The sequence below is a fragment of the Cebus imitator genome, unplaced genomic scaffold (assembly GCF_001604975.1).
Source record: "Cebus imitator isolate Cc_AM_T3 unplaced genomic scaffold, Cebus_imitator-1.0 Scaffold197, whole genome shotgun sequence".
Lineage (NCBI taxonomy): Eukaryota > Metazoa > Chordata > Mammalia > Primates > Cebidae > Cebus > Cebus imitator.
Genome location: NW_016107512.1, coordinates 112,454 through 123,102, shown reverse-complemented (window position 1 = coordinate 123,102; position 10,649 = coordinate 112,454).

Below are 10,649 nucleotides of genomic sequence, written 5' to 3'. Positions count from 1 at the left end.
GTCTTGAGGCAGTGAGATAACCAGGGCTGCAGCCTGCTTTCACTAGGCTGACATTGAACTTCAGCCCAGCTCCCCTGCCAAGGCTGCAAACTCCTGGAGGATTCAGTTCGTCCTTCTACCGCTAGCATAATGCCAGGAACCCTGAAAGCCTGCTGGGTGGGTGAAGGAGGAATGGAACCAGCTCAGGAACTGATTCAAGTCCTTTGCTTTCAGGCAACCGCCAAGTCCTTGGTTTACCATAATCTCCCGCCACCTCCACCCCAAGTCCCAGGGTGTCTGACAGGAGCAGGGCCAGGAGGCTCTGAAGTGGCCGTGCCCTAGGCTCTGTAAGACCTCCTCACTGGTGGCCTCTCACACCTCCTCTTTGCTCCTAGACAGCCCCTGACGCTGGTGCCCCCTGGCCAACCTGAAAGTCGCAGAAGGCTGCAGTGAGGAGGGTCCCCTCCCGAGCTGGTAGACTAGCCATCTTTGCTGGTGGTCTCTGAGCCTGGCAGGGAGGAGGAGACGGATCCCCTTACAAGAGGCTCTCCTAGATGAAGAGTTTCCCTAAAGTAACTCGTGTGTGTGTGTGTGTGTGTGTGTGTGTGCGCGCGCGCGCGTACCTTGAGCTTCCCATTACCCACTCTAGATCGCCCGCCAAATCCTCATCTCTTAGAGGCACCTCCATCCTATTTTCCAAGCTTGTGAAAAAGAACCCTTTTTGGAAAACTGCTCATTCCTCCCTCCTTCCCCCAAAAGGTGTTCAGGCCTCCCCATTATTCAAACGAAAAAACAGACTCAGCAGGGGTGGGAATTCCCAGGGGAGCTGTAACTGGGGCTGGGATTCTCTGGGGTCCTAAAGTTCAGCGCCACTGATGGGATAACTCCAGCTCGGCACTTGGCACCTACTGCGGGCCGGGTAGGGCTCCATCCTGGAGATGCCAATCCTCTGGCCCAGTCAGAGCAGTACCGGCGTAACTGCCCCACTTTTGAGCGGTGGCCTGGGGATCCTATTTAAGTCTCAGCCCCACTTCTGGCCTGGGCGTCTGCACCGAGAAGAAAGCACAGTTTCTGCGCGAATATCCGGCTCCAATCTCTGGCCGCGAGTTTTCTGAGTCTAGGCGCAGACTTCGCGGCCCAGGAATCCGGATTTTAGGCCTCCTTCTTTAAGACGCCAGGGCTGCTGCTGCTGCTGCTGCTGGTGGTGGTGGTTTATGAGGGCTTCCTCCTGAGGTCAAGGAAGCGGGCGCGAAGCGCTCACGGCAGAGGCGTTGCAGGAGTACCCTCAGGCCCTGGTCGCCACGTGCGCGTTCCCTCCCAGTCGCCCTGGAGCAGCTGCATTACGCACGGTCCTTGCCACGTGTGGCGCCCGGCCAAGGCGGCCTAGACAGACACTGGGGCTGGGTCCCAAGCGGAAGTGCGTAAGATTCCTCCGCGAGGGCGTCGCTGTGAGCTCTGGCAGAGAGGAGGCCAGGGCCCCTTAGTTGGGCGGCTGGACAGCAGACGCCCGGCCCTGTTTCCCGCCGCGCCGCGCCCTGCTACTCTCTGTTGGTGCGCCCTGTCCCAGCGCCGCTCCTCGCCCGCCCCTAAGGCTAGGACGGCTTCAACCCAGTTCGTAACGATTCCCTGCTCGGCCTAGAGGGCGGGAGACGCCCCCGACACAGACGGCGAATGTGTGTCGCGTCAGCAAGTGCATGGGCCCTAAAAGGCCGAGCGGGATTCCTGGGGATTACAGATCAGACACAGGGAGCCCTGTTCTCTCCTTCTCCGCCCTCTTTCCCACCCCAGGAACAAGAAAAAGAAAAATCTGTTGGAAATGCCCTTTTTCCCCATACCAGCCCCCTACCCCCAACCTCCTTCTCCTTCTACTTTCACTGACTTGAAAGAAAAATAAAATACATTCCAGGAACCAGGACGGCGGCGAAGCAAACTCAAACCAGAAAATGCTTAAAGATGTTTTAATGACTTAAACACAGGGGCCAGTTTGTGTCTAAAAGTTTCCACATTAAAAAAAAAAAAAACCCAGCAAATTCAATATTAAATATCGTCCCGGTCCCCTCCTCCAGTGGCGTGCCCGCCCCTCCGGTTCCTGTAGCCCTCTGAGCCCTGCACCTCCCGGGTTTCCTCTGAGCCTCTGCTTTCAGCTGTGGGTTATTAGCACCCGGTGTGAACAGAGACCAGGCCCCTCCATAAAGTTTATATTCACATTCCAAAAGCGAAAAAAAACAAGGAAAAGGGAGAAAAACAACACCCTAGGTACAAGCCCAACTGCTCCTGCAAACCCTACCCCCACCCCCAAGCCCAGGGCCAGAGGAACTGTTAACTAGCAGCTGACAGATTTTTTACAGCAGGAATTAGGCCCTCATTTAGCTTCGGATTAGCCCAAATCTTCCATCTCATTACAGCCCTGCCTTGCTGGAGCCCCCCTTTCTTGGAGTTGGGGAGTTGCAGATAGGTCTTTGGGGTCCCAGCCAGCATTCTCACTCTCTAAACTGGGGCAGGATGGGGCAAGGAGACAGGGTGGACACAGGTAACTGGTGAGATTTGGGGTCCCAGGCACGGCTGGCAGTGGCCAGCTGGAGGGTCTGCAGGAGTTCTTTGAGGCGTTTCTCAGGTGGCGTGAACTGGACACCTAACGCCATGGTGAAGACGAGGTCATGTGGTGGAGAGCCAGGTGCTGGTTTAGAAATTGGTCTTCTTATGAGTCCAGGGGAATTCCAAACCTTAGGAATAACAATAACAATTGTAGCCCTTACTGAGCAGCTGCTTGTGTTAAGCTCTATATTGAGTCCTTTTATATTTAATCCTCATAGAAAGACCATGGCATGGGCACTATTGTTACCATCATCTCATTTTATAGATGAGGATGCCAAGGCTTAGAAAGGGTAGCTATCTTACCCAAGGACGCAGCTGGCAACTAGGAGAGCTGGAATTCAAACCAGGACTGAGGGGCTCCAGGGCTCTGCGTCTCCAGGTCATGCTGCCTCTTTCCTGCCAAGACTGCAGCAGGTGCCCACTCCATAAACCTCTGTCCCTAAGCTCTTGGTCCTCATTTTAGCTAGTGCTATGGTTTGAATGTGGGTGTGCCCCCAAAATATCGTATGTTGGAATATAATCCACAACTGGGGCCTTGTGGAGGTGATTAGGGTCATGAGGGTGGGGCTCTCCTAAATGAGATTAGTGCCCTTATAAAGGGACTTGTTGGAGCCTGCCTGCCCCTCCCACTCATTCAGCCACGTGAGGATGCAGCCAGAAGGCAGCATCTTGGAGCAGAGAACAAGCCCCCAAGACACATTATTTGTTGGTGCCTTGATCTTAGACTTTCCAACTTCCAGAACTGTGAGCAATACATTTTTTGTTTATAAATTACCCAGTCTAAAGTATTTTGTTATAGCAGCCAGAATAGACTAAGATGCCGACTAATTATCAGAAACTTTAAGCCCAAATTCCTGCTGATGTAGTTCTGATCCTTTCCTGTTATATGTTCCTGAGACAAAGACCAGCACGACACCCTGTCTTGTGCTTGATGCACCCCTGTAGATTTAACAGCTGTTATGCTAGGGCGTTGGTAGAGCAACTGGCTTCTCTCCTGTGCTTCCTTCACCCAGCGAAGCACTTTAGTGGGTGCCATCTTCCCAGAATGCAGTTAGACATTTGCTAAGAGATCTGGGGAAAAAGGGATGTTGAAGTTCCTAAAACGAAGAAGGGCTGGAGGAACTGGAGCTCTCGGCAGCTGCCCAGATGTGTGGCCTCCTGGGAGCTTTGCTCTGCAGAGACAACTCCTGCTGTTTATGGCGTCTTCTCCTTGGGAATGTCAGTGTGGTGTGGGAGGCAGTGATGGTTGTGGAAGGGCTTGTGCTTGGACACAAAAGACTCGGTCAGGCCCTAGCCTCAGCTCAAAAGTGCTCTTCATGGAACAGGCTGCTGCATGGACACACATTGCCACTTGAGAGTCAGGCTGGAGTAGGAAAATGTCTGGGAATTCTGGAGCTCTTCAAAATCTTTTTTTTTTTTTTTTTTTAAAGTGGAAATTTAAGGAAATTTTGAAGTATGTGTAATACTTAGACTTTAAGTGCCCTTTACACAGTTAAATCACTTTGTCAGTTTAGGAATGTAAAAATGTTTTATGTATAACTTGGTTTGCTCATAAAATCCTCATTTGGGTATATTTAGAAATGTGAGGCCAGAGAAAGGGAAGTTGAAATTTGAGGGAAAATCTCTAACTCCCAGACTCAGAGAGAGAAAACAAATACAAGGTGCTGTATTTATTCTTTATTTATTTTTTGGATCTCCTCATGTGGTTAGGCACGTGTGTGATTCTGGAGTTTGGGTGTCAGAAGCTGCCCTCCTCTAGGAAAGCTGCCACCTGGGGATTAAGGCAGGGAGTGGGAGAAACAGACTGAGAGAAACACCAAGAGCAGGCAGAACCAGCGAGGCGAGTTTCCCTGGGGATTTCGAAGGATGAAGAACATGGCTTGTACAATGGGTAGGCCATGTTCCTCATGGCAAAGTCACCCCATCAGCAGCTGAAACCAAAGTTTCAATGCCTCCTTATTACATTAGTCCCCTCATGTAATAGGGGAGCAGAGGGTCTCCCTGAAGGTGCCTAAGAGCTCCTAAACTCAGTTCATTTCAACCAACACTTATTAGGAGCCTCCAGGGATACCCATGTGAATTAGATCCAGCCTTTGCCCTTGCAAGATCCACATACGCACCACGTCTCAGGGTGACAACTACTGCTTATAAGGAATAGTCTGTGTGCCAGGCACCGCATCACATTATATTTGTATTATGCTTATGTTAACACCATTAATCTTCATTACAACCTCAAGAGATGAATCCTATTTAATACATTTCACAGGTGGGAAAACTTAGGTATGGTTTGATTAAGCAACTTGCCCAGGATCAACTGGGATCTGAACCTAGGCATTTTGTGCCTCAAATCTGTGACCTTCACCATTCCAGTACTCAGGATGAGCTGGGTGGGCATCGGGGAGCATTGTCTCTGGCTGGGGATGTCTAGAAAGGCTGCCTTGAGGGATGACTCCTGAGTGGTGACCACAATCATGAGGAAGAGTTCGAGAGGCAAAGGCAATGGGGAAGAACATTCCAGGCTGAGACAATAGTTCAGAGCAAGGTGTCACCACACAAAACCCTGGCACCACACACCAGGAGATACAAGTGTTTGGAATTTCTAGAATATAAATAAAGTGTGAGATCAGAGTGGGCAGGAGAGAAGGCTGGGGAAAGGCAGAAGGAGGGCCAGACCATAATGTGCTTGTACCATGCTTAGGGCCGATGGTATCTTCTGCAAGTAATGAAGGGCCATGAAAGAGGTTTATGCTAGGGAATGATCCAAGACATTATGCATTCTTGAAAGAATTCTCTGGGGGAGGGGAGCACAATGGAGAAATGACTGGATGGAGGTCAGAGGAGAGGCAAGCACACCAGTTGGGAGTTGAATGGGGAAGCATGCGCCTGTAATCCTGGCTACTTGGGAGGCTGAGACAGGAGAATCACTGCCATGTTGTAAGGAAGCCCAAGTTAGCCATGTGACATTGAGAATGAAGAAATGATTTGAATTAGACAAAAAAGGAGATCGTTTTTCATTTTTACTTTATATATCTATTTGTAGTCTATCTTATTTCATTGGAAATTTTCAGCTAGATCTCAGACTTGCTAAATTCTTCCTGGAATGTTTGTTTATTTTTTCCCCACTAGATGCTCACCATTGGGAAACTTGACCCAGTTCACATCACTCAGTTTCTTTTCTGAAAACTGGCATATTTATTACAGGTGGTGACCATGCAAGCTGGTTGGCTGGGTTCAGTCCTGATTATACCCGTTATATAATTATCAATAGCATCCCATTTTACACCACAAAGTGTCCTGGTTTGAATAATGAATTATATGGTCAATGTAATTACAGCACATATATGAAAAACAATTACAGCACAGCCTTGACTCTATATGGTGCTAAATTACATCTAGGTACATTAAAATGATCTTACTTGCTCCAAATGATAAGCCTGAGAAATAGGCAAAATGAATGTTATTGGCACTCCTCTCTTTTCTTCCTTTTACCGTTTTTGTTGTTGTTAACACACGAAGAAAAGGACATTTAAGTAAGTTAAATGCCGTGCTGAAGGCACACATCTAGTAAGAAGTAGAGGAGGGCTATGACTTGGGTCTTCTGATTTCTAGACCAGTAGACTTCTGCTAGACCCTAGACTCTTGTCCCATTCTATGGACACATCAATTAAAGATGGCTACATAGTCTCTGCCCCTCATCCCACTGAAAGGTGAAGTCTAATCATTTTTTAAAAATTTGGGTTGGTTTTAGTGATTTGCTTAGCCAATAGAATGTGAGAGAAGTGACGTTCTGGGATGTTTGGGACTAGGTAATAAGCCAAGTAGCTTCTGATTAGATTCTTTGGGACACTTGCTCTGGGAAAATGACAGCCACCTGTAAGAAGCCTAACTACCCTGAGACTGCCATGTTGTAAGGAAGCCCAAGTTAGCCATGTGATGGAAAGAGTGAGAGACAGTTGCCTGGCCAAGAATGGTGTGCTGGTAAACCTACTCTCTGAATGAAAAGTGCCCTGATTTATAGTGTTTGTTGATTTCTGAGTGAACTAGTTTTACCAGGGCCAATTTAAAGCTACCAATAGTATAACAACTGGCTTGTAAAAATTTCTGAGTGTTAACAATTGGCTGTTGCAATTGTTGGCTGGTACAAGCCACCTTAATATGCCATGGCTTCCCAATATCCAGCCATATGAAACATTCCAGCTGAAACCCCAGATATGGTGAAACAGAGAGGAGTTGTTCTTGTTGAACCTTACCTAAATTGCAGGGTCATGAGCAAAACAGATGACTGCTGTTGTTTTAAGTTACTAAGTTTTATGGTAGCTTCTTATTCAACAATTGCTAGCCAGAGGATGTGGAAAGACAGGTATGCGTGTCCTTGAAGAAATGAAAGTACTCTCGGCAAGGTGTGGTGGCTCATGCTTGTAATCCCAGCACTTTGGGAGGCCAAGGTGGGAGGATCATTTGAGCCTAGGAGTTCCAGACCAGCCTGGGCAATATAGCGAGACCCCATCTCTACGAAAAATAAACAGAATTAGCCAGGTGTGGTGGCATGTGCCTGTGGTCCCAGGTACTTGGGGGGGCTGAGGTAGGAGGGTTGCTTGGGCCTGGGAGGTCAAGGTTGCACTGGGCCATGGTACTGCACTACTGCCTGGGTGACAGAGTAAGACCCTGTCTCAAAAAGAAAAAATAGAAGTACTCTTGAAAATTTAGAGAGCTACATGTCTCTCTGTTTTCTTTGCTACTATTGAACTGGTGAAATATTTGAGGTGGGCTGAGCACAGTGGTTCATGCCTGTAATCCTAGCACTTTGGGAGGCCGAGGCAGGTGGATTGCCTGAGCTCAAGAGTTCAAGACCAGCCTGGGCAACACAGTGAAACTCTGTCTCTACTAAAATACAAAAAACATCAGCTGGGCATGGCAGCATGCATCTTTAATCCCAGCTACTTAGGAGGGTGAGACAGGAGAATCACTTGAACCTGGGAGGCGGAGGTTGCAGTGAGCCAGATCGCACCATTGCACTCTGGGTGTCAGAGCAACACACCATCTAAAAAAAAAAAAGAGTTGAAATCTGCAGTTCTTGTTGAAGTTGGAGACTGAGGTTGTGTATGCCCTAGGTGGATGGGGTGCCATCCTCTGAGGCATGGAGACTTATGGGGGAAAAGCTGGGCTGAGAATGGGATGGATTAAGGCTGAGGTGACATTGGACCATCTGAATTAAGGTGACCAGCAGAAAGGCTCAGTTAGGTGGAGCTGAGTTATGATTTTAAATATAGCTCAGTACCTAGTTTCTAACAATTAATTTACTTATTATAATTTCAGTGTTGGTTTGTTGCAAATTACAAAGCCAGCAAAGCTTATCCTCAGCCCATGTAACAACCCCCTCCTTCCCAGTCTCTCCTAACTTTTGGTGCCCACTTGAGATCTTTTTTCTTCCCTGGGGTATGTGGATTTAAGTCTTATGTATTATTGTGGAACGGGAAGTTTGTTTCTTAATGTATTTATTATCTATTGCTTTGTAACAAATTACTCACAAATGTAGCAGCTTAAGCGAAACAGTCATTATATCACAGTTTCAGTGGGTTAGGAATTTGAAAGTGACTCAAAAGTGGGTCATTCTGGTTGAGAGTTTCTCACTAGGTTGCAGGCAAGATGTTGGCTAGGGCTATAGACTTGGTGGAGGCTGGAGGTTCCATTTCCAAGATGGCTCCGTCACAATGCGTGTTGGCAGGAGGCCTCAGTTCCTCCCACGTGGGCCTTTCCATAGGGCTACTTTTCAGTTCTCACCTTAAGGTAGCTGGTTTCTGGGAGTGAGCAAGCAAAAGAGAGGAGGAGGAGGAGGAGGAAGAGGAGGAGGAGGAGGGAGGAGGAGGAGGAGGGGGAGGAGAAGAATAAGAGGAGGAAGAGGTGGTCACAGTGGTAGCAGCCACAATGCCTTTTATGGCTTGGTCTTACATGTCACATACTATCACTTCCAACATAATTTAACTGTTAAAGGCACATCACTAAGTCCAACCTACACTCAAGGGGAGGGGAATCAGGTCTTTTGTTTTGAACAAAGGAGTACTGAATAATTCCTGGACATATTTGAACACCACCACACCTTTTAAAGACATTTCAGATAGTAAATCAGGCATATGTTAGGGGCTGGGGGTGGGGTGGACAAGAGACCTATGTCCTGAATTCACACCGTATCTACTTAAAGTACTTTTAAGATGGGCCCTGTTCACATAAATGATTATATTGTAGAAAGTTACAATAAAAAGAGACCTCAGAGGGCTTTCCAGAGGCTACAAACTGGTGATCATGTCTCATTTCTCCAGCAGATCTATTTTGTTTGGTGATATCTTAATTTTAAAAATTTGATTGCTTTTAGTTTGGAAACGTTAAGTCCCATTTCCTTACCACTCCCTATTGTCTTACACTGGCCAATCTGAGTAATCCACCTGACCCCTGGGGGTCCTAAGTCCTTGAAACCTTGGTTCTTATCCTTGCCTCTTATTTCAGACATAGGGAAACGGAGGCCCAGAGAAGAGAAGTTGACTTGCCCAAGGTCAAAAGTTTAGTGAGTGACAGAGTCAGGTCCTGAACCCAGGTCTCCTGATCCTAGTTCAAAGCTCCTTTCACCTCATCTGCTTGCCTCCCGACCTCTTGTCAAAAATGGCATCACAGCCTTCCCCCTTGTCCTGGAGAGCATCCACTCAGCTCAGCTCAACATTAATACTATTAATGACATCCCCCTCTAGCATCAGACACGAGTGAGGAGAGAGATATCTTTTATCCATATCCATATACCTAAAGATGGAAAAAGTTTAAGTACCACAGCCCTAGAGAGAAAGAGTCAGGGAGTGAATGCTGGGAAAACATGGGGGGAAGCAGCGTGGTGTGAGAGGGAGACCCTGGAGGATATTTCAGTAGGTTAATAACCTAAGCTGTTGCCAAGTTAAAATTAGAAAGAAGGCTCTGCCTGCTGAATGTGGAGGAGGGGGCTAATCTTGTCCTTTGATAAATGGATGACATTCTAGCAAAATGAGACGCTCCGCCCCAGTGGCTGCAGGGGGACGTTGGGCTGGGAGGCGGGGTGGGTAGGGGGCCTCTGGAGCCCCAGCAATGAGGTTAAGATGCAGAACTGTGAGGCATCAGTACATTAGCAATGAAATTGCAGTCACTTTGGCAGCTCTTTATTAAATAATCTGCGATAGATACAAATGGGCAGCAGTGTCTTAGTTTGGAGTGCTCTCCTGACCCAGTGCTTCCTGAGACCTCCTCCCTCCTTTGGGGTCTTTGCTAACCAATTCCCCAGCTCTACTATTTTTCCCCCTTGTTTTTCCTTCTCCTTGCTTCTGACCTGGACTTCCGTGGTCCTTAGCAGCTGCAGCTGCTATCACCCCTGCATGGGTAATGCTTTGCGGGCTGACTGTGGAGGGTGTGGGGAGTCTCTCCTCTTGACCTCCCCAATCCCAGTGTTCTTCATCTCTGAGGAAGACCTGGAGTAAAGAAGCCACCTGCTTTTTGCATATTTTGTGGGGAGGAGCTTTCTCCCTGATTCTCCCCAAAGAGGGGTACACAGCTTAGCCTTCCAAGAGCTCCTGGATGTGTTACCACTCCCAGCACTCCAGAGATGTCTTTTTTTGGTCTCTTAAATTCACAGATTTTTACTAGAGGTTTCAGAGCTAAAGACTGGGCCTGAGCAAGCTTAAAAGAAGCTCTGTCCCCTACCCTCCAATGCAGTCCCTCTCAGCTCTACCCTCAAGTTTTCTAAATGTTGAGCAGAAGGCCGGATATGACTTGGAGTGACATTCTGAAAGGGAAGAGTATCGGCCGGGAGTCGTGGCTCACACCTGTAATCCCAGCACTTTGGGAGGCTGAGACGGGTGGATCTCGAGATCAGGAGTTTCAGACCAGCCTGGCCAATGTAGTGAAATCTTGTCTCTACTAAAAATAACAAAAAAATTAGCTGAGCATAGAGGTGGGCACCTGTAGTCCCGGCTACTTGGGAGGCTGAGGCAGGAGAATTGCTTGAACCTGGGAGGTGGAGGTTATAGTGAGCCAGGATCACACCACTGCACTCCAGCCTGGGC